At 36.2% G+C, this 24,640-nt stretch overlaps 1 long non-coding RNA gene across 1 annotated transcript in view; it reads right to left on the reverse strand.

Moving 5' to 3' along the window:
• Window positions 1–11,255: 11,255 nt before the first annotated feature.
• The window catches only part of LOC131274726 (uncharacterized), a 113,226-nt gene continuing 99,841 nt past the window's right edge, over window positions 11,256–24,640 (reverse strand). Inside the window, exons 2-3 of the long non-coding RNA XR_011646697.1 lie at window positions 12,065–12,228; window positions 11,256–11,636 (exon numbers count right to left, since the gene is read on the reverse strand). This is a non-coding gene — a long non-coding RNA (uncharacterized lncRNA). The remainder of the gene's footprint in view (window positions 11,637–12,064; window positions 12,229–24,640) is intronic.

Below are 24,640 nucleotides of genomic sequence, written 5' to 3' on the forward strand. Positions count from 1 at the left end.
TCCATCCCTGAATCCACCATGCCCTGAGGTCCATCTGAGGTCCTTGATTGTCATAGCCCTCAACGTTTGCGTTTTTTTTCTCTTTCCTTTCTTTTTTTAATTTTATTTTTATTTTTTATTGTCCTGTTTGCTAATATTGCATTATCTCTTAGACTTTTCTCCCATCGTATCCCCCAAGGTCTTTTTTTTTTCATTTACTTAGGGGTTTTTTGTTGTTGCTGTTGTTGTTCTATATCTTCTTTTCTTTTCCTTACTTGTTCCCCTCCCTTTTTTTACCCACCCCCTTTTTCTTTCTTTCTTCTCTACATATTTTTTCTTTTCTCTTGTCCCTAATTTTCTTCTTATTTTATTTTATCTTAATTATACAAAAGGTGCTGCAGGGAACACCTCACATTTGCTGGGTTTCCTCATCCTCCATTGCCTCATTTCTGTGTGAATTGATTTTGGCTACCTACACTATCCCCTTTCCCCCACATCTTGATATCCTCCATCATCTACTGTCCCTCCTATATTCCACCTCCCTTTCTTTGATCCACAAAGTGTCTAACTCTTAATTTCTAATACCTTTGTTCTGTTTTCTGTCTTTTATCCACTCTTGAAATTATTGTCTTTCTTTTCTCTTTCCCTGTCTCACAAAAACACTAGGTTTTTAATTCATATCATATTCCTCCCATATTCAGTTGACTACCTCATTATAGGTACTCTACTTACTGCTGTAACTCTACACAACTTACATGAATCTAATATCCATCCTCCCAGATCTCATATTGTTGCTCTGTTAACATTTATTACCAATACTACTTTACACATTTTCCTTTCTTACACAATTGCCTTTCCCTGGCCCTAATACTTTCCTTCAAAGTGAACTCAGCCAGCAATAAGAAATTAGAATAAGAAGAACAAAGTGACAAAGAGAAGATATAACACTTATGCAAAGACAACAGCTAATTAATCCCCAAGACTAGACAAAGAAACTAAGGAACTGATTAAACCCATCAAGATAAAGTGATGACGAGACAGCAACAAAAAACTACAAACCAAACCAGTAATGAGGAAAACATGGCTGAATCCAATGAACAAACTAAAAACCAGAAAGGGAAGCAGAACTTCCCACAAGTAATTAAAGATCTCAGAACATATATCACAGACAAATTTAATGAAGTAAAAGAAGAGGTTAACAATATGAAGACAACACTTAGAGAGGAAATTGCAGGCATATGCAAAAAGATAACGGATATGATGGGAATGAACACCACAGTTCAAGAAATCAAAAATACACTCGCAGCAAATAGCAGCAGATTAGAAGAGGCAGAGCAGAGAATTAGTGATGTGGAAGAAAGTACATCGGAAATCAAACAGATAGTAGACTTGATCAATAAAAAGATAGAAAAAATCCAGCTAGGACTTAGGGACCTGAATGACAATGCAAAATGCACAAACATACGTATTACAGGCATCCCAGAAGAAGAAGAGAAGGGAAAAGGGTCAGAAGGGGTGTTGCAGGAAATAATGGCTGAAAATTTCCCAAATCTACTGAAAGAGACAGATGTACATATCCAAGAAGCACAACAAACCCCAAACATCATAAACCCCAACAGGCCCACCCCCAAGACATATACGTGTCAAATTATCCAATGCTCAAGACAAAGAGAAAATTCTACAAGAAGCAAGAGAAAAGAAAACCATCAAATACAAAGGAAGCTCCATAAGATTAAGTGCTGATTTCTCATCTGAAACCATGGAGGGAAGAAGGCAGTGGTATGATATAGTCAAGGTACTAAAAGAAAAAAATTTCCAACCAAGAATACTCTATCCAGCTAAACTAGCATTCAAAAATGATGGAGAATTCAAAATATTCACAGATAATCAGAAACTGAAAGAGTATACCAACAAGAAACCTCCCCTTCAAGAAATTGTAAAGGGAGTTCTGCAGGAATAAAGGAAAAAGCAAGACAGGCAGAGTTGGAGGAGCATGTAAGAGCAACAAAAAAGACAAAAACAGAAGAAAAAACAAACAAACAAAATATGACAAACACAAGTCCAATCAAAATATGGCTAACATAAATAATTCCTTGAAAGTAATAACACTGAATGTCAATGGATTAAACTCACCTATCAAAAGATTCAGACTGGGACATTGGATAAGGAAATATGACCCATCTATATGCTGTCTACAAGAGACACATCTTAGACCCAGAGATTCATGGAGGCTGAAAGGGAATGGTTGGAAAACAATCTTACAAGCAAACAATAACCAAAAAAAGGCAGGGGTAGCTATATTAATATCAGACAAAATAGACTTTAAATGTGAAACAATTGTGAGAGACAAAGAAGGATACTACCTATTAGTGAAAGGGACACTCTCTCAAGAAGAACGAACAATCATAAATATTTATGCTCCTAACAAGGGCACCTCTAAATACATGAGACAAATGCTGGAAAAAATAAGTGAAAGAATAGATGCATCTACAATTATAGTGGGGGATTTTAATACACCACTATCAACTCTGGACAGAACATCTCAAAAGAGAATCACTAAAGAAACAAAATATTTGAACAGTATATTAGAGGAGCTGGATCTAATAGACATATACAGATCATGACACCCAAACACAGCAGGATATATATTTTTCTCAAGTGCACATGGATCATTCTCCAAGATAGACCATATGCTAGGCCACAAAGAAAGGCTTAATGAATTCAGAAAGATAGAAATCATACAAAATAATATCTCTGACCACAATGGAGTGAAGCTGGAAATCTGCAAGGGCCAGAGGCCCAGATCTCACACCAAGATATGGAAATTAAACAGCACACTCTTAGAAAAACAGTGGGTCAAGGAGGAAATCTCAAAAGAAATCAATAACTACCTTGAAACAAATGATAATGATAACACAACATACCAAAATTTATGGGATGCAGCAAAAGCAGTACTGAGAGGGATATTTATAGCCATAAATTCATACATCAAAAAAGAAAAAAGAGCAAAAATTGAAGAACTAACTGCACATTTGGAGGAATTAGTAAAAAAAAAAAACAAAGTAACCCCACAGGAAGAAGAAAGAAAGAAATAGCAAAGGTAAGAGCAGAACTAAATGAAATAGAAAATAAGAAAGCACTTGAAAAGATAAACAAGACCAAGAGCTGGTTTTTTGAGAAGATCAATAAAATTGACAAACCTTTAGTGAGACTAACAAAGAAAAAAGAGAGAAGATGTAAATAAACAAAATAAGAAATGAGAAAGGAGATATCACCACTGACCCCACAGAAATAAAGACTATCATAAGAGGATACTTTGAAAAACCATATTCCAACAAAAATGACAATTCAGAGGAAATGGAAAAATTCCTAGAAACACATAAGCAGCCTATATTGACAAAAGAAGAAATTAATGATCTCAACAAACCAATGACAAGTAAAGACATAGAATCAGTCATTAAAAACCTCCCAAGTAAGAAGAGCCCAGGGCCAGATGGCTTCACAGGTGAATTCTACAAAACATTCCGGAAAGAACTAACACCAATCCTGCTGAAACTCTTCCACAAAATCAAAACAGAAGGAACATTGCCTAACTCATTCTATGATGCCAACATTACCCTAGTACCAAAGCCAAATAAAGACACCACAAGAAAGGAAAATTACAGACCAATTTCTCTAATGAAGCTAGATGCAAAAATATTTAACAAAATACTTGCTAATCATATTCAACAACACATTAAACAAATTATACACCACGACAAAGTGGGATTCATTCCAGGTATGCAAGGATGGTTCAACATAAGAAAATCAATCAATGTAATACACCATATAAACAGATTGAAGGAAAAAATCACATGATTATATCTATAGATGCAGAAAAAGCATTTGACAAAATACAGCAACCTTTCTTGATAAAACACTCCAAAATATCGGAATACAAGGGAATTTTTTGAACATGATAAAGAGTATATATGAAAAACCCACAGCCAACATTGTTTACAATGGAGAAATCCTAAAATCCTTCCCTCTAAAGTCAGGAACAAGACAAGGATGCCCACTCTCTCCCCTTCTATTTAACATTGTCTTAGAAGTACTGGCTCGAGCACTGAGGCAAGAACCAGATATAAAAGGCATTCAAATTGGAAAGGAAGAAGTCAAAAGTTCATTATTTGCAGATGACATGATCCTATACATTGAAAACCCTGAGAGGGCTACAACAAAGCTTCTAGAACTCATAAATGAGTTTAGTAAAGTCAAAGGTTATAAGATCAATGTGCGAAAATCAGTAGCATTTCTGTACACCAATAATGAGCAAGATCAGGAGGAAATCAAGAAACAAATACCATTCACAATAGTAAATTAAAAAATCAGATACTTAGGAATAAATTTAACTAAAGATGTAAAAAACTTATATACCGAGAACTATACAAGACTGTTCAAGGAAATCAAAGTAGACCTAAATAAATGGAAGAATATTCCTTGTTCATGGATAGGAAGACTGAATATTATTAAGATGTCTATCCTACCAAAACTGATCTACACATTCAATGCAATCCCAATAAAAATCAACACAGCATTCTTTAAGGAACTGGAAAAACTAGCTATGAAATCTATTTGGAAAGGAAAGAGGCCCCAAATAGCCAAAGACATGTTGAAAAAGAAAAACGAAATTGGAGGAATCACACTACCTGAGTTCAAAACATACTACAAAGCTACAGTAGAGAAAACAGCATGGTATTGGCATAGGGAGAGACACACAGACCAATGGAATTGAATTGAAAGTTCTGATATAGAACCTCATATATATAGCCATATAATATTCAATAAAGCCACCAAACCCTCTCAACTGGGAGAGAATGGCCTCTTCAAAAAATGGTGCCTGGAGAACTAGATATCCATTTGTAGAAGAAAGAAAGAGGATTATCATCTCACACCTTATACAAAGATCAACTCAAGATGGATCAAAGACCTAAATATAAGAGCCAAGAACATAAAGACCTTGGAAAGCAGTGTAGGGAAACATCTATAAGACCTTGAAATAGGAAATGCCTTCATGAACATCACACCAAAACCACGAGCAGCAAAAGAACAAATAGATAAATGGGACTTCCTCAAAATTAAAGCCTTCTGCACCTCAAAGGAGTTTGTCAAGAAAGTAAAAAGGGAGCCTACACAATGGGAGAAAATATTTGGCAACCATATATCTGATAAGAGACTTATAACTTGCATATATAAAGAACTCCTATATCTTCAAAATAAAAAGATAATCAACCCATTTAAAAAATGGGAAAAAGATTTAAACAGACACTTCTCCAAAGAAGAAATACAAATGATTGAAAAGCACATGAAAAAATGCTCCAAATCTTTAGCTATCAGGGAAATACAAATCAAAACTACAATGAGATACCATCTTACTCCCATAAGATTGGCAGCTATGCAAAAAACAGAAGAATACAAATGCTGGAAGGGTTGTGAAGAAATGGGAACACTCATCCACTGCTTGTGGGAATGCAGAAGGATCCAACCATTCTGGAGGACAGTTTGGCGGTTCCTCAAAAAACTAACCATAGATTTGCCATATGACCCAGCAATTCCACTGCTGGTTATATACCCAGCAGAACTGAAAACAAGGACACAAACCGATATATGCACACCAATGTTCATAGCAGCATTGTTCACTATCACCAAAAGTTGGAATCAACCCAAATGCCCATCAACAGATGAGTGGATCAATAAAATGTGGTATATACATATAATGGAATACTACTTGGCTTTAAGAACAAATACACTACAAACACACATGATAACATGGATGAATCTTGAGAACCTTATGTTGAGTGAAGCAACCCAGGCATTGAAGGACAAATACTAGATGACCTCAATGATATGAAATAAGGAAGCTGCCTCGGAGAGCTAGAGACTGGAATATAGGCTTACAGGAAATTGGGGGGTAGAGGAAGGATTTAAACTGACATCTACATGGGTGAAATCTATGATAAGCTGGAGGTAAGTATGTGTATAAGGAAGGGGTAAAATGGGGGCATAGGGTTACCTTTGGGTGGGGCTTTGCAGGTTTGAGGGAGGCTAGGGCTGGGCGGATGGGTAATATTGCCCAAGAAATTGGGGGGAGGGTGGGGCAACACACAAATATAGGAGATTGTCAGGGGCTGGGTGAGAGTATAATGCTGAGAAAACCTTTTCAAAATATAATTAAGAAAGTTACCTGTTTAAGATACTCAAAAGGGATATTCTGATGCAGGACAGACTCCTAGGGAATATGTGAATGCTCATTTTGCCAGAATGGGTTATACCATTGGGTAGAGACCCATATAATGAGAGTGAAGGTAGACCCACAACCTGGGGCGGACTAATGCCATCAAATAGAGGGAACTGTATCTCTCAAGAGAAATGGTGGCTCCCAGGGCATTAGGGCAGTTGAGCAAGTCAAGCCTTCAACACTGTTGCAAGTATCTCTGAACATGGCTCCTCAAGAAATGAAGATTGACTGTCACTGTGGGCCCCAAGGGGAGGGGGAAATAGATATTGAATAGATGGAACCAAAGTAAATGTGAGGGCAAAAGAAGTGTTTCACAAGATTACACAAGGATGGATATAAAACATGTAATATTACACCAAAAACATATAGGGGACGACAGACTAATAATGTAAACCATAATGTAAAACATAGGATAACTAAAAAATTTAGAAAACTGTATAGCCTAAAGTATAAACCACAATGTAAACACAAATGTTACCTTGTTTGAAAGCTATTGTCTCAATATCTGTACATCAGTTTCAGTAAATTTCATAGGAATAAGTTAAAAGATTATCACTGTGGAAGGGAAAAGGTTTTATAATGGATATGTGGGAGTACTGTATATTGTATATATGAATTACTGTGATCTAAGGCTCTTGTGAAGAGAAGCTCAATAATTAGGGAAAAAATAAAAGAAAAAGATAGGATGTAGAATTTTTCCAAATCAATATGTATTCTATATCTAACCTTTAAATTCATCGCTATATTCCATTTTACTAGTAAGGGAACCTTACATTACATTGGGCTTCACTTTTCAGGAAGTTTTGGATCACAGAGTGGTTCAACAATGGCGGCGGAGGAATACTGGTATGGGATGTTATTGACAGGGGACATATGGTTGACAGGGAGTTATACAGGGCATGTGTCCAGGGTGCATGGAAATGTTCGGAAATACTCATAGTGGAAACAATTAAAAACAATAGCTGGGGGGGTACTTGGTTCCTGGCTGGGGGGGCTCTGTCATGGTCCCTAGGGGAGCAGCGGCAGTCCCCCAAGTGCAACGGCAAGGGCCAGGAAGGAATGAGGATCCAACAGTGACCCCCTGATACTAATGACTATGCTTGTGAGCCTATACACCTGAAATAAGAACAAGGCCTAGAGCAGCACTGTGCCTAAGAGTTCCCTCCTGACAGCCTCCGTGTTACTCAAATGTGGCCGGTCTCGAAGCCAAACTCAGCATGTAAATGCACTGCCTTCCCCCCAGCGTGGGATATGACACCCGGGGATGAGCCTCCCTGGCACCAAGGGATCACTACCAAGTACCAGCTGATGATGTAACTAGAAAATGACCTTGAATTAAAGGTTCAACACGGACCAGCAGAATATCCTTGTCTACATATAATAACAGGAGTTTAAAATGCTTTTTGACCTAAATCATGGGGGAAATGGAAAGGACAAATGAGATTATATGGCTATGAGTCTCTAAAAAAGAGCCAGGAGATTATCAGAGGGGTTGCCCTTATGCACACCTGAGCAGAGTCTCAGAGACAGATAAAGTAGATACAACCTCAGGTATTGGTTCTTTTGAGGGCTAAAGAGACCCACAGGTTCTATGGTCATGGCAGATGGAGTTCACTGCCATGTCAGTTGGCCCTTCTTTGGAGCTGGTGTTTCTGCGTGATGGAGCTGGACTCAAATGTGATCTCTTTTCACAAGCCTTTCATGCTACTTTACTGGAATTGTATTTGGTGCTGGGGTTTAAGATATATCTAGGGGATTTGAATCTCTGGACTGACGATATGATAGCTAGGCCCTGAGCCTCAACAGACCTCAGTTCCTACACTCTGATTTATTGGACTCAGCTAACATGGAGTTGAAGAATGTCAACCACCACACCATGGAGCCTAGAGTGCCTACAACTGAAAGCAAGAGGATTGCATCCAGTATCCATGTGGAATCTAAGCCCCCTCTTGACATAGATGTGGAATGGACACAACCAAGCCAAGGTCCACAGGAAGGAGGAATACAGTAAGGATTAGAGTGGACTTAATGATATTCTATTCATGAACTACTGTGGTTAATAATCGAGAAAATGTGGCATTGGTGTGGAAAAAGTGGCCATGGTGGCTGCTGGGTGCGGGGAATGTGAGGAAGAGATGAGATGTGGAGGCATTTTCGGGACTTGGCATTGTCTTGAGTGGTGCTGCAGGGACAATTGCCGGACATTGTATGTCCTCCCATACCCACTGGATGGAACGTGGGAGAGTGTGGGCTATGGTATGGACCACAGGCCATGGTGTGCAGCAATGCCCAGAGATGTACTCACCAGATGCAATGGCTGTGTCATGATGATGGGGGAGAGTATTACTCTGGGGGGAGTGGTGGGGTGCGGGTGGTGGGGGTGAATGGGGACCTCATATTTTTTTAATGTAATATTTTTTTAAAAATGAAGAAATAAAATAAAATTTAAAGAAAAACAAAAACAAACAAACAAAAAAAGCTGGTTCTTTGAGATCAACAAAATTTGAGATCAACAAACCCCTAGCTAGACAAACAAAGAAAAAGAGAGAGAAGATGCAAATAAATACAATCAGAAATGAAAGGGGGGAAGTTACAACTGACCCAACAGAAATAAAAAAGATTGTAAAAGGATATTATGAGAAACTGTATGCCAACAAACTTGACAACCTAGACAAAATGAACAAATTCTTAGAAATGCACAGAAAACATACCCTGACACTACAAGAAATCCAAGAACTTAACAATACAATCATATTAAATAGATTGAATCCATTATCAAAAATCTGCCTACAAGGACCAGATGGCTTCACAGGTGAATCCTACCAAATATTTTGAGAAGAATAAACACCAGTCCTGTTTAAACTCTTCCCAAAAAAAATTTTAAAGGAAGGAAAATTGCCCAACACATTTTATAAAGCCAACATTACTCTAATATCAAAGCCAGATAAAGACACTACAAAAAAAGAAATTTACAGACCAATCTCTCTAATGAACATAGATGCAAAAGTTCTCAACAACATTCTCGCAAATCGAATCCAATAACATATCAAAAGACTTATACATCATGACCAAGTGAGATTTAGGCCTGGTATGCAAAGCTGTTCAACATCAGAAAATCCATCAACGTAATACACCACATAAAGAAATTGAAGGAAAAAAACACATGATCATCTCAATAGACACAGAAAAGACATTTGACAAAATTCATCTTCCTTTCTTGATAAAAGCACTTCGAGAGATAGGAATAAAGGGGAAATTCCTCAATACGATAAAAAGTATATGTGAAAACTCACAGTCAAAATTTTACTCAATGGGGAAATGTTGAAAACTACCCCTCTAAGATCAGAAATGAGACCAGGATGCCCGCTGTTATCGTTGTTATTCAACATTGTACTGCAAATAGACAAGAAGAGTAAATTAAAGGCATCCACATAGAAAGACAGGAAGTAAAACTTTCACTTTTTGTGGATGACATGGTCCTATATTTAGAAAATTCTGAAATGTCAATAACAAAGCTACTTAAGCTAATGAATGAGTTCAGCAAAGTAGTAAGATACAATATCAACATGCAAAAATCAGTAATATTTTTGCACACTAGTATTGAATAATCTGAGGAGGGAATCAGGGGAAAAATTGCATTTACAATAACAGTAAAAAGTCTCAAATACCTAGGAATAAAATTTAACCAAAAAAATACAGGACCTATATGCAAAAAAACTACAAAACAATGCTAAAAGAAATCAATGAAGACCTAAACAAATGGAAACACGTTCTTTGTTCATGGAATGGAAGACTAATTATCGTGAAGATGTCAATTCTACCCAAACTGATTTATAGATTCAATGCAATACAGTAGTGGGCATATACCCAGAAGAACTGAGAACAGTGACACAAACATTTGCACACTGATGTTCACAGTGGCATTATTCACAATTGCCAAAAGTTGGAACCAACCCAGGTGTCCATCAACCAATGAATAGATAAACCAAGTGTGATGTAGTCACACGATGGAATATTATGCATTCTAAGAAGAAATGAAGTCATACAACATATGACAGGATGGGTGAAGCAAGCCAGACACAAGAGGACAAATACTATATAATTGTGCTACTTAAAACTAAATTCATTGTACAAGATATTATATGATTTCATTTATACAAAATGTAAATATAAGTCAATTTATAAAGATGAAATTAGATTAGTGGTTATGTAGGGCTGGGAAAGGCATGCTAAGGGGTGTGGAGTTTGTCTTTTGGGAATAATGAAATAGTTCTAAAACTTTTTGTGAGGATGAATGTTGAGCATTGTGATTATACTAAAAGCTTTCATTACATACTTTAGATGAATCTCATGGTATGTGACTATATCTCAATAAAACTGCTTAATAAATAAATGAAAAATTGTGCAATAGCTAGAAATAGCAGCTATGTACAGCAGGGAACACAGAGAGATTGAGAGATGAAGAATTTTCTTGTTTGTATTTTATTATTATCATTGTTGTTGAAATAATGAAAATGCTCTAATAATGATTGAAGTGATGAATGCACAACTAAGTGATTATGCCAAATACCATTGTTTTTACACTTTGGATAAATTGAATGCTTTATTAATATATATCAATAAAATTGGTTTGTTTAAAAATAAGATAAAAGGAAAGAAAGATCGGAAGAAAGAAACAAGGGAATGAGAAATCATTTTAAAGATATATTTATGTATTTTTCAAAAGACTATAAATTTTAAATATTAAAGATCATTATAGTATTTATTTGGAGTGGAGAAAATAAAATATATTTTAAAAGATCCTGAGAGGAAAAAATTAATAATATTTCACACAGTAAAAAATGAGAATAAGATAAATTGTAAATAGAATCCCTGTTTACCAATATATTTATGATGCTCTATAATATGGAAAAAAGAGTGATGCAAACACCAATAAATAGTAACAGATATACCCTCTGAATGGTTATATCAAACACTATCATTATCTTTATCAGGGGTTTACAATAAGCATTAAGTGAATTTTGTTTGACACTCATTAGTATAATGCAAAGTTTAAGCTCAGAACAGGAATTCTTCATTTACCTGTGGGACATTGTAGAGACTGAGGATTCTGGAAGTCTGAGTTGATATTCCAAGTGAAACTCCTCCTATCACAACCATCAGCTTTTCTCCCTTTTCAGTCCCACAATTATAATTAGGAACAGGAGGACTCTCTCCTGAAAGCAAAGCCATAGAATTCTCTATGGCTTTCATCTCAATAAAGTCAACATTGAAGAGATGGAATCCCAGAGTCTTGTTGAATAATATAGTAGGGTCCTTTTTGATTTGTTCAATAGCAAAAACTATGGCCAGAATATGCGGGTAATGCTTAGTGAGGTACCTGAAATACAACAGAAAAACAATTAGAAGATTGGACTTTGGTTTTTTAAAAGCATAAGGTCATGCAAAGGAAGCACATGATTTTCTAAGAGGATATCCTATATTGAATAAATTGATGACTAAAAAATCAGGATGTGCCAGTTTTGACTTTTCATGTGCAGCTTAGGTGTAAGAAAGTAAAGTCTGGGTATCAAGGAAATTGAAAATAGCTCATTAAAATTCAGAATTCTAGCACTCCTCGCCTGGATAACAGATTTAATTCAAGAAAATATTCAGAAAAAAATACGTTGACACTCTAGAAGATCTCAGTACAATGAACTAAGTAATTTTACAAAGAAAAATAATCCTCAATTGGGTTTTTTTTTAAATGCTGTCTTCACATTCCCTTTCCTTTATGCATGAAAATGCCTTAGATGGAGTCATACTTACTTATGAACAGAACTCTTTGTATTGAACTTATCTTTAAAGCCAAAGTTACTTCTCATGTCACCACTAGTGACTCTTAGAGAAAAGAGCCCACCGAGAATGAAGTCCCCATCTTGATAGTAGCCAGGAGAAGCAAGTTCGAACACTGACTGCATAGGATTGTGTTCCTGGGACACAGAGAAGAGAACAAACAGCAGAGGAAAAACAATAGGAAATTTCATATTAGCACTGATAAATATTAAGGTAATTGATAAAATCTCAGAAATACATTCTATTCAGAATTCTTGTCATAAACAACACAATCTTTAGATCATTTTTTTCAGACTGGGCTCAAAACAAGTGCCTCTCCAGTTAATGTGGGGCAAGTTTATAAAGAATTAGCTTAGTCCTGCTGTAAAGCCATTATTTTGTAAACATTCCTTTGCTTAAGGGCAAGTGTTTGCTCTGCACCTGCTCAACCTTCAATTTATTGCCTGTTCTCAGTAGGTTAAGGGTTATTAGGAATTCCCAAGATGTTCTTATTGAAGTCCATATACTACTGTACTGGAATTGTTCTTCCATGTGTCAGGAGCCTCATCTGGACTGTATTTTATTATTACAAATGTTTACTGAGGCAGAAACTCACAAAGAGAGGAAAAGTATAGTAAAGTGAAAAGTTGAGTAAAGATATTCCACTTTGCCTTCAATCATGTAAGACTTACATAATCTCAGAGAAAAGAATTATTCGGGTGTGATGTATGAAAAAATGAAGCCAAATTATTTTAACTAAATAATATCATTTCTTTTTTTTTTTTTTGCACATTCCTTTTTTCATTAAATTGTCTATTTTTAAAAATATACACAAATCACAGAAAATGTTACATTAAAAAATATGAGGTTCCTACATACCCCACACCTCAAACCCCCACTCCTCCCCATCAACATTTTTCATCATTGTGGCACATTCATTGTGTTTGGTGAATACATTTTGGAGCACTGCTGCACCCCATGGATTATAGTCTACATTGTAGTTTACACTCTCCCCAATTCCATTCAGTGGGTTTTTGCAGGATATATAATGTCCAGCATTTGTCCCTGCAATATCATTTAGGACAACTCCAAGTCCCAAAAATTCCCCCACATCTCATCTCTACTTCCCTCTTCCTACCCTCAGCAACTTCCTTGGCCACTTTCTCTAGATCAATGATACAGTTTCTTCCATTACTAATCACAGTAGTTCTTAGTAGAATACCAGTAAGTCCACTCTAATCCATATTTTATTCCTCCATCCTGTGGACCCTGGGTTGGTGATGTCCACTCCACCTCTATATGGAGAGGGGGCTTAGATTCCACATGGATGATGGATGCAATTCTCCTGCTTGGAGTTGTAGGCACTCTCAGTTCCCTGGTATGGTGGTTGTCCTTCTTCACCTCCCTGTTAGCCGACCTGTACAAATCCAACAAACTGGAGAGTAGGAGCTGCACCTCTGCTGAGGCTCAAGGCCCAACTGGCATATGGCCAGTCCAGAGATTGAAGTCTCCTGGGTATACACCATCCCCTGCACCAACCACAGGTTCAGTAAAAATGATAGAAGAGGCGTGTGTAGAAAGTTCACATCTGAGTCCAACTCCATCACACTCAGGAATACAAATTCCCAGGTAGGGCCCACTGATAAGGCACTGAAATGATAATTTCCCAAAACCATTTATTACATCTGTCACATGTAATGCTGTCTTTCACTTCTTATAAAGCTTAAAGTTAAAATGCATATAACCCAACTTAAATAGTTGTTGTTGAACACACAGGGATTTTCCCCACTCTGAATTTTAACAAACACTGCTCTTCAGCTCAGAACTGAGGGCTTCTCCTGGAGCTCTAGGGTCCATGCTAATGCACTTTTCTATGTTTAAAACTATCCTGACTCTAGATCAGAGAATACTAGAGGAAAATAATTGGCAAGCTTACCAACACTTTGATGGTGATTCAAATTCCATGTTGGGACTGACCCTCTATATTGTCATTTTATTCATATTGACAACTCCTCACCCCAAAATAAAACAAAAGCTCATTGCAAAGGATACATTAGGTAATCAAACAGCACTGACCACACTGTCTGTAGAAAATTATCCTGTAAAATATTCGGGAACTTGAGAATTGAAAGTTTTTGAAAAGAGGAATTTATCTAGGTAACGGAAAAGTTAAATCACTTTGGAAATACATTACAGTTTGATTGATTTAATAATTTATATTTTTTTATTTTAATAACTGATTAATGTATTAATACAGGTTGTCTCCACCTCAGCATCTGACACTTTGGGGACTGTCTTATGAATTGTAGGATGTTTATCAGTATCTTTGGTCTGTACCCACTGGATGCCTGTAGAGACTTGGTCATTTAAAACTAATAGGGAAAGTGGACTTGGCCTAGTGGATAGGGCATTCGTCTACCACATGGGAGGTTTACATTTCAAACCCCTGTCCTCCTTGTCCTGTGTGGAGCTGGCCCACGAGCGGTGCTGATGCACGCAAGGAATGCCGGTGCCATGCAGGGGTGACCCCCGCATTGGGGAGCCCCACGTGCAAGGAGTGCACCCCGTAAGGAGAGCCACCCAGCGCGAAAGAAAGTGTGGCCTGCCCAGGAATGGCGCCGCACACAGAGAGAGCTGACGCAGCAAGATGATGCAACAAAAAAGAAACACAGATTCCCGTGCCGCTGACAACAGAAGCAGTCAAAGAAGAAGACGCAGCAAATAGACACAGAGAACAGACAACTGGGGTGGGGTGGGGTGGAGGGGGGCTGGGGGAGTGGGACGGGAAGGAGAAAGAAATAAATAAAATAAATCTTAAAAAAAATAAAAAAATAAAACTAATGAGGAAGCAGATGTGACTCAACTGATAGAGCATCCATCTACCATATTAGGGGTCCAGGGTTTGATCCCCAGGGCCTCCTGAGCCATGTGATAAGCTGGCCCATGTGCAGTGCTGCCATGCACAAGGAGTGCCGTGCCACACAGGGGTGCCCTCACATAGGGGTGCCCCACGTAAGGAGAGCCACCCCAAGTGAAAAAAGTGCAGCTCACCCAGTAGTGGCACAGCACACATGGAGAGCTGATGCAGTAAGATGACACAACAAAAAAGAGATGCAGTTTCCCAGTGCTGCCAGGTAATGCAAGTGAATATAGAAGAACATACAGTGAATGGACACAGAAAGCAGACAATGGGGGAAAGGGGAGAGAAATAAATTAAAAATAAATCTTTAAATAAATAAATAAATAAAATTAATGAAAAACAAGTGATCTAAAAAACAACAAACAGTAGTCAACAACAATAAAAAGTGTTTTCACAAAGAATAAAGAACTCTCCCACAGTTTTGAAATATATCACATCAGCCAGAGTCAGGAAGAGAGTAGATTCAAGGAAACCATCCCCTTCACATCTCCCCTCCAAAGTTACCCAACGGAAACCCCGTGTAGGAAAAATTCTAAAATAGTATTACAAATGTCATCCAGCATAGAGGGAAGCAAGCAGGAATGATAAAAAGGAAAGCAGGAAAAAAAATTTTGAATGGTCCTTTAAAATAGGCAACCAGCAACACAACAGGGGGTCACTGCTCTTAGAACATATCCCTGTATTGACCACAGATTGAAACCACATCGTTATGGGGAACTGAAGCCTCCTAGTGAAGTTGCCCTTGCTCTGTCTCTTCTAAATGGGAGTAAAACGTCTTCGCATCAGAGGCTGTATGAATTGTCTGTGTCTGGTGACCTGTATTAGAATGGGTTGACATTTCTTTCAGTGCAACTCCAGACTGACATAAACTCATCTAGGTTCTATAATCTTCCTGTGATATACAAAAAATTGCATGATGAGTTCTGAGATCCTCAGTGCATCCTGTGTGTGTCAGAGCCCTGGCAGAAAGAGAGGCACATTCAAAGTGATGTGGGGATGGAGTAGAGTTTCATGAGAAGACTATTTACAAGGTTTGGGGCAGGTTTAAGGAAAACAAAAAGGGATGATGAAGCATTTCCAGGTAGATACAGCTGGAGAGGCACTACCAACACACCCCAGACCTATATGATCAAGTAATTTTTTACAAGGCTGTCAAGCCCAATTAGCTGGACCAGAAGAGTCTACTCAACAAATGGTGCTGAGAGAACTGAATATCTGTATCCAAAAAAGGAGGACCCCTATCTCACACCTTGTACAAAATTTCACTCAAATGGATCAAGGGCATAAATATAAAAGCTACAACCATAAAACTCCTAGAAGAAAATGTAGGAAAACATCCTCAAGATCTTGTGGAAGTCAGTAGTTTCTTAAGGCTTACACCCAAAGTCTAAGAAACAAAAGGAAAAAAAGATAAATTAGACCTCATCAAAATTGAACAACTTTCTTATTAAAAGACTAACAAAAAAGTCAGTCCGCTCAATGGGAGAAAATATTTGGAAACCACACATCTGACAAGAGTTTGATATCCATGTTATACAAAGAGATCATACAACTCAATGATGAAAAGGCAAGAACACAATTTAAAAATAGGCAAAAGACTTGAATAAACTTTGTTCCAAAGAAGAAACACAAATGGACAAAATATGCATTAAAAATGTTCATACTAGCTATTAAGGAAATGCAAATCAAAATGAAAGTGAGATATCATCTCACAGCATATAGAAGGGCCACTATTTAAAAATATATAAAACCAGAAAACTACAAGTGCTGGAAAGTATATGTAGAAACAGGAACACTACTTCAATGTTGGTATGAAAGTAAAATGTCACAGCCTCTGTGGAAGACAGTTTGTCAGTACCTCAAGAAACTAAATATCGAACTGCCATTAGATCCAGCAATTCAACTTAATTTATTCAGAAGAACAGAAAGCAAGGACATGAGCTGAAAATTGTTCATAGCGGCACTATTCACAATTGCTAAAATATGGAACCACCCAAATGTCCATCAATCAATGAACTGATAAACAAAATGTGGTATATACATACAATGGAATACTATTCTACTGTAAGAAGAAATGAAATCAGGAGGCATAAGACAACATGAATGAACATAGAGGATATTATGTTGAGTGAAATAAGCCAGACATGAAAGGACAATTATTGTATGGACTCACTATTATGAACTAAATACAATGAGTAAAGTCATGAAGGTAAACTCTAGAGTATAGGTAAGTAGGAAATAGAATATGGGTTGCGAATGGGAGCTGATGCTTACTGCGTTAATTAATACATTATTAATAAGGGTAATTGTAAAGGTGTAGAAATGAATAGGGTTGACAGTAACACATAATAGTGAGTATAACTAACACTGCGATTTATAAATGTGATTTGGGCTGAGAGGCATAATCTGAGTACCAAAATGTCAATTGAAAGAAACTAGAGGATAATCTAGTGCTTTTAGTGGTGGATGAAGATTTTACAAAGTACTAAGAATATGGTGATACACGGGAAAATTACAACTATTTTAACCTATGGATGATAATTAACAGTAATATTGTAATATATTGTAGTAATAGCAAGTAGATATTATCTCAATACTAAGGAACAACAATAAGGGGTTAAAAGGAAGTATGGGATATTTTCTTTTGGAGTAATGAAAATGTTCTAAAATTGTCCAAGGTGATGACAGCACAATTCTGTGCTGAAAATGAAAGCCACTGAGTATAAACTTTGAATGGATTGTACAATGCATGGAATCGTATAACACCGTGAATTTATTGGTGGATGACAGACTGTGGTTAAGAGGACAAATATGAGAATGTTTTCTCCTGAACAATAATAAATATATAATACTAATGTAGGGTGGTAATACTTGGATGTATTTGGGGAAAATACACCAAATATAAGATATGGGCATACTTAGTAGTAATATTTTGATGATGTTCTTTCATAGTTTGTAACAAATGTTTCACAACAATGCAAAGTGTTAGTGGTGGGGAGATGTGTGGGAGCCCTGTATAATGATATACATGTTCATTTTGTAAATTCACAAATTTTACCATATGCATATTGTTTACATATGTTCATATATGAATGATAATACTTCAAAAACTTTTATTTAAAAATGATCTAAACTGTGTAATGTTTCAGTGATTTTAATGTCTCTTCTCTGACTAAAAAAAAGATCTAAAAATATGAAAAAGCCAATCTAAGAAAATAAAGGCAAAAAATTGAACTTAAAAAGTGATTAACTTCATAGATAGTTAATGAAATGCAAAATGAGTGAGATACCATTTTTTCATTCCTTTTATTGGCTTTTTAGAGTTTAATAATTCCCTACGTTGGTAAGGGTTAGGAAACCTGGTGTGTTTATACTGTTAGTAGTCTATATTTTGGAACAAAACTTTTAGGGGGCAACATATTGTTATTCTATGACAAACTTTAAATAGGCATATATCTTAATTCAACAGTGCCACTGTAGAAATTTATCCTGTCACTGAAATCCTGGAAGTAAGCAAAGGGAAGGATTAGCTAAACAGTTAATGAGCCAGAATATGCAACTTGACATAGGCATTGGTCTCTGACTTTGGAAGGTCAAAGAGCTGAATGTCTACTTGTAGGCCATGTCTATCATCCCTCAACTTATATGTGTCAACTTTAATCTCCTAAGGTTTAGGCGATGTCAATAATAGAATGGTAGCATTCATTTGGATTTATTCTTCATATCTGTATATTTGTTTAAATATAACTAAGCATTTGAGATATAATTTGAATTAAAAATTCTCTTTACAAGATTTTATGTTAAAATACTATGAATGAGATGCATAACTCTAAATGTGTCGTCAAAAGGGTAAAACACTAAAACAATGTTGACTGGAAAAACAATTCATTTTACATATTAAAACAATCATTATGTGTTTTTAAAATATTATTTACCTATAATGAAATAGTAGCTGTTAAAAAGTCCTTAATTTTAAAATTGTAAAATATGTAGAAAAATTGGTTGAAAGAAATTACAAATGTTAAAATAGAGGGCAATGTCAGGCTAGATGTAATATAATCATTTATAAAAATTATATAATGTAAGAACAAACCTTTATAAAAAATATAAATAGTAATTCAAATATAATAAAATTAATTATAACAGACAACAAAATAAAACAACAGCAGGGCAGGGGAGCAGGAGGGGGAAAGGAAAGGAAGAGGGAAGGGGGAAAAATAAAAAAACTTAGTGGTCGGTGGTGGATTCTTACACCTTACACCAAAAGTACAAGTAATGGGAAAAATGGATAAATGGGACCTCCTCAAACTTAACTGCTTTTATGATTTAAAGGACTTTGCCAAGAAAGTGAAAAGATGACCCACTCAATGTGAGAAAATATTTGGAAATCACATATCCAAAAAAGGTTTGATTTCCATATTATATAAAGAGATGATACAACTCAACAATAAAGATCAAGCAATCCCATTAAAGCTGGACAAAAGGGGGTGGCGGCTGTGGCTCGGTTAATTGAGCTCCCATCTACCCTGTGGGAGGCCCAGTGTTCACGTCCCAGGGCCTCCTTGTGAAGGCAACCTGGCCCGCACCCGCAGAGAACAGAGGGCCGGGGCTCACAGAAAGCTGGTGCAGCAGGATGACGCAACAAAGGGAGACAAGAAGTGCAGAACAGCATGCAGTGAATGGACACAGAGAGCAGACAGCAAGCAAGCCACAAGTGGCAGAAGGGAAATAAATAAATAAATAAATAAATAAATAAATAATAAATTAAAAAAAAAAAAGGGCAAAAGACTTGGTCATTTCTCCAAAGAAGAAATACAAATTGTGAAAAAGCACCTGAAAAAATGTTCAATATCATGAATTATTAAGAAATGCAAATCAAAATGGCAATGAGTTACCATCTATCATCTCACACCTCATGGAATGGCCATTTGAAAAAAAAACAAACAAAACTGCAAGTGCTGGAGAGGATGTGGAAAAACTGGAACACTCCTTCACTATTGGTGAGAATGTGGAATGGTACAGCGTCTGTGGAAGACAATTTGGTGGTTCCTCAGAAAGCTAAATCCCAGCAATCCCTCTTCTAGGAACATACCCAGAATAACTGAAATGATTGACATGAGCAGACATTTGCACTCCATGTTCATAGTGGCATTATTCACAATTGCCAAAAGGTGGAAACAAACTACATGTCCATCAACTGCTGAATGGACAAACAAATTGTGGTGTATATATACAATGGAATACTATGCTGCTGGAAGAAGAAATAAAATTGGGACACATATGATAACATGTCTGAACCTTAAAGACATTATGCTGAGTGAAATAAGCCAGACATAAAAGGAAAAAATATTGTTAGTCTCACTAATATGTACTAAATTCAAAGAATAAACATATAGAAGGAGTTAAAGCCTAGAGAATAGGTTAGTAGGAGATAGGATGAGGACTTAGAAAGGGTGTGGATGCTTGATGTATGAAGAATTTTTAATTAGCTTGATTGTAAATGTGTATAAATGGATAGAATTGGTGGTAACACATTATAGTGAGTATGACGAACACAACTGGTTTACATATGGAAAGTGGTTGAAAAGGGATAGTCTAGGTATGTATCAGTTGAAAGAAAGTTAGAAAATAATCTAGGGTCTGAATAACATAGTGAACCAGCAGCTGGGTGAGGATTGTGATTAATAGTACAAATATAAGAATGTTCTTTAATGAATTAGAACAAATGTACAACCCCATGACAAAGTGGTAAGAATATGGTGATGAATGAGCAAATACAATTAATGTGACTTATGAACTATAGCAATATTGTAATATTCTTGCACCAATGTTAGAGAAGGTACTATATCAATGCAAAGGGTCAGTTATAGGGGAGTAGGAATTTTTTTCTTCTGGGCTAAGGAAAACTTTCAAAAATTTCCTGAGGTGATGACTGCACAATCCTGTGATGAATGTGAGAGCTACTGTGAGTGTACACTTTGGATGGATTGTTCAAGTCATGAGACTATATAATAGAGTGAACCATGTGGTGCAAGGTGGACTGTGGTTAAGAATACAAATATGAGAGTGAGTGTTGCTGTGGGGGGAGTGATGAGGTGGGGGCGGTGGGGTTGAATGGGACCTCATATTTTTTGAATGTAATATTTTTTAAAAATGAATTAAAAAAATTTTTGTTAATGTATAATACTAATGCATGGAGTTAATAGTGGGTATGGAAAAATCTACCAAATGTATGCTATAGATGATAGTTAGTGGTAATAGTCTGATGATGGTCTTTCATAATTTGTTAAAAATTTTCCACAAGTAGGGTGTTGGTGGAGTGGTGTTGTATTAGAATTTACACATTTTGCATGATTGTTTTGTAAGTTCACAAATTCTCTAATAAAAAATATATTTTAAAATAATTATTCATCATTGTTTATCAAAATAATAATCTCAACACCCACAAGGTAAATATTTTGCTTTATTTTGCAGAGTATTACCCTCTAATTTTGACTAAGTGTTTTAGCTTGAATCATCAGAGGTAATTAATCATATTCTTCACACACTAATTAATTTCCCTAAAGATGGCTATCTCTGCAGTTCCTGGAATGTTGAAGTAGCTGTCAACAGCTTTTTTTTTTTTAGCAGTTTTTATTGTTTTGAAAAGGCATATATATATATAATGTATGCACGAACATGGTATATTTATGCAAGTTTACAAAAAGAATTGTTAAGCACAATTGCATATACTCTTCTGATCACAGTTTGACTTTGCTTAATTAAGAAGACTTTTTACTCAAGGAAAACAGTGTACCTGAGGAGTTAAGAACACAGGTTCATAAACTATACTGGCTGAATTCAAATCCTGGTTTTGTCCATTATTGACTGCAACCTTGTTATTATTTTAACTTTTATTATTTTAAAAACTAGTTTTTATAACCATTGGGAAAAATAAGTGAAGGGTACATCAACCCTGTCTGTACTATCACTGCAGCTTCTCATTAATTGAACATTCTTTCAAAGCAAGGTTTTTTTTAAGTATTTGTTAAAAACAAACAATGAATATGAAAGATTCTCAAGAATAATTCTAAAGAGTATATTCCATTGTATGCATATACCACAGTTTGTGATTCCATTCATCTGTTGATGAACATTTGGATTGCTTCCAACCTGTGGCAATAGTGAATAATGCTGCTATGAACATTGGTATGCATATATCTGTTCATGTCCCTGCTTTCAATTCTTCTGGATATATACCCAACAATGGGATTGCTGGATCATATGGCATTTCTATAGTTAGCTTCTTAGGAAACCGTCAAACTGTCCTCCGCAATGTCTGCATCATTCTATATTCCCACCAGCAGTGGGTAAGTGTTCCCTTTGCTCCACATCCTTAGTTATTCTAGGAATGGAAGAACTTTTATCATTGATATAGAGGCAATGACCACCAAAGACTCTGAGGAGAGGAAGAGCAAAAAATAGGTGTAATATAGGGGCATTATCAGGACATTGGAATTGTCCTGCATAACATTGCAATGATGGATAAATGTCATTATATATTTTGTCATAACTTACAAAATTGCACTGGATGGAGCATAAACTATAATGTAAATTATAATCTACAGTTAGTGGCAATGCTTCAATATGTGTTTATCAATTGTAACAAATGTACCATGCTAATGAAGGATGTTGTTAATGTGGGAAAGTGGGGGGGGTGGAGTGGGGCATATGGGAATCCTCTGTATTTTTTATGTTACTTTTATGTAATCTAAAGTTTCTTTAAAATAATTTTTTTAAAAAAAGAATCATGATACATGAAAAGAGCAAGATGCAGGAAAACGTGTAGTAAATTCTATTTTGTATAAAAAATAGGAAAGGGAGTAAGAATACATATTTGTTTGTGTATAAAAAAGGAAATTCTAGAAGACTGCATTATAGAAACTAATAGTGGCTACTAGGAAAATGGGAACTGGAACGGTTTTTTCATCAATATTAGCAGACATTGAAAGATATGAAGAGGAAAATCCACATGTTCCTAAAATGGATTCTAAATTTTCATTCCCACCTGAAAGGCATGTTGATGGCAACACCACCAACTTTCAGCTGCTCAAACCAAGATTATTGGATTGATTCGTCTTTGATTCACCTATTTTTCTCATGTCCCCTATCCAGTTCTTCAGGAGATCCTGTTTGCATTGCCTTCAAAATATCTCGACCTGCACTATAACAGCTGTAGACAGCCACCATCTTTTCATCCCTGGAATTCTGCCTCTGCCTCCTAACTGCCTTTATTCCTTCCACATACCAATTCTTAACACTGTGACCAGAATGAGCCTTTCAGGTTTGTCATATCATGCCATTCTTTGCTCAGAACCCTCCAAAGAGATTCCCTTTCTCACTCAGAGTAAATGTTAAAGTACTTAAAATGGTTTATAGGGAACTAATGGGTTGCCAACCACCACCACCTCCTCGCCTGCCTGCATCTACCCCTTTACCTGTTTCCTACCTCATTCATCTCCATCCACCCTGGTTTCTTTGTTGTTCCTCACACCCAAGAAGCATAGTCTTATCTTAGGGTCTTTATAGTAGCTGTTTGCTTTGCTTTGAATATTTTCCCTGCAAATATCACTTTCTAAAAATCATAACTCAATTAGCTCCTCAGTGCACCATCTGCGTAATTATTTTTATATAGTTCCCCACTCACTATATCGCCATTACTTTATTCAAGATTTCTTTTTCCCTGTAGAATTTTCACTCTCTAACACACCATCTATTTTACTTAGATAATTGGTCTTTTTCTTGGGTGTTAACCTCTCTTCCTCCCCAGATCTCACATCTGAATATATGCCTAATGCAGGGAGGGATTTTGTTCTCTGATATACTGCAAGTACCTAGAAAAATACTTGCATGAAATTTTAAGGTAGACTAATAAAATTCAGCTGTAAATTCTTCTAAATTGGTTAGTTCCTGGAATCATAGTAATTATAGTTACAGTAAGCCCTCCTTTGCATTGAAATATTGATGCTGTTATTGAAGCTAACATGGAGTGGGAAGTGATGGGGAGAACCATGTTGCACTATAACTTACTCTATTTTTTTAAGAAATCAGTTTTATTTACATATATATAAAGCATAAATCCATCCAAAGTGTACAATCAATAGTATTTGGTATAATCACATAGTGTACTCATCATTTCAATCATTATGAGGACATTTTCATTATTCCAGTAATAATAATAAACAACAAACAGATAAACAAGGAAAAACTCACCACCTCTTAATATCTCTATACTTCTCTGGCCATACATAGCTACTATTCTGTTTCTATCCCTCTAGTTTGTGTTTATATTTTTTAAAACATTCTTATATGTGAAATATTACTATATTCATATTTCACATGAGGTTTCACTATTATACAGACCCATGTTATATTTTTTAGCTTGGCTTCTAGTAACATACACATCCTTAGACTTTTCCTTTCAACCGTTGTCTTATATAATAGCTCTGTTAGTCACAAACACTATGAGGTACTCTCACCTTTTCCATTCATTTTCAAAGATTTACAAACAACCTTTTAACCAATTCTGCACAGATTAACCCTCAGCTTTCCATTTTCTACCCTCATTCTATTTTCTGATGACCTATATTTTAATTGTTAACTTCAAGTAT

Source organism: Dasypus novemcinctus, chromosome 20 (assembly GCF_030445035.2).
Source record: "Dasypus novemcinctus isolate mDasNov1 chromosome 20, mDasNov1.1.hap2, whole genome shotgun sequence".
In the NCBI taxonomy this organism is placed as follows: domain Eukaryota; kingdom Metazoa; phylum Chordata; class Mammalia; order Cingulata; family Dasypodidae; genus Dasypus; species Dasypus novemcinctus.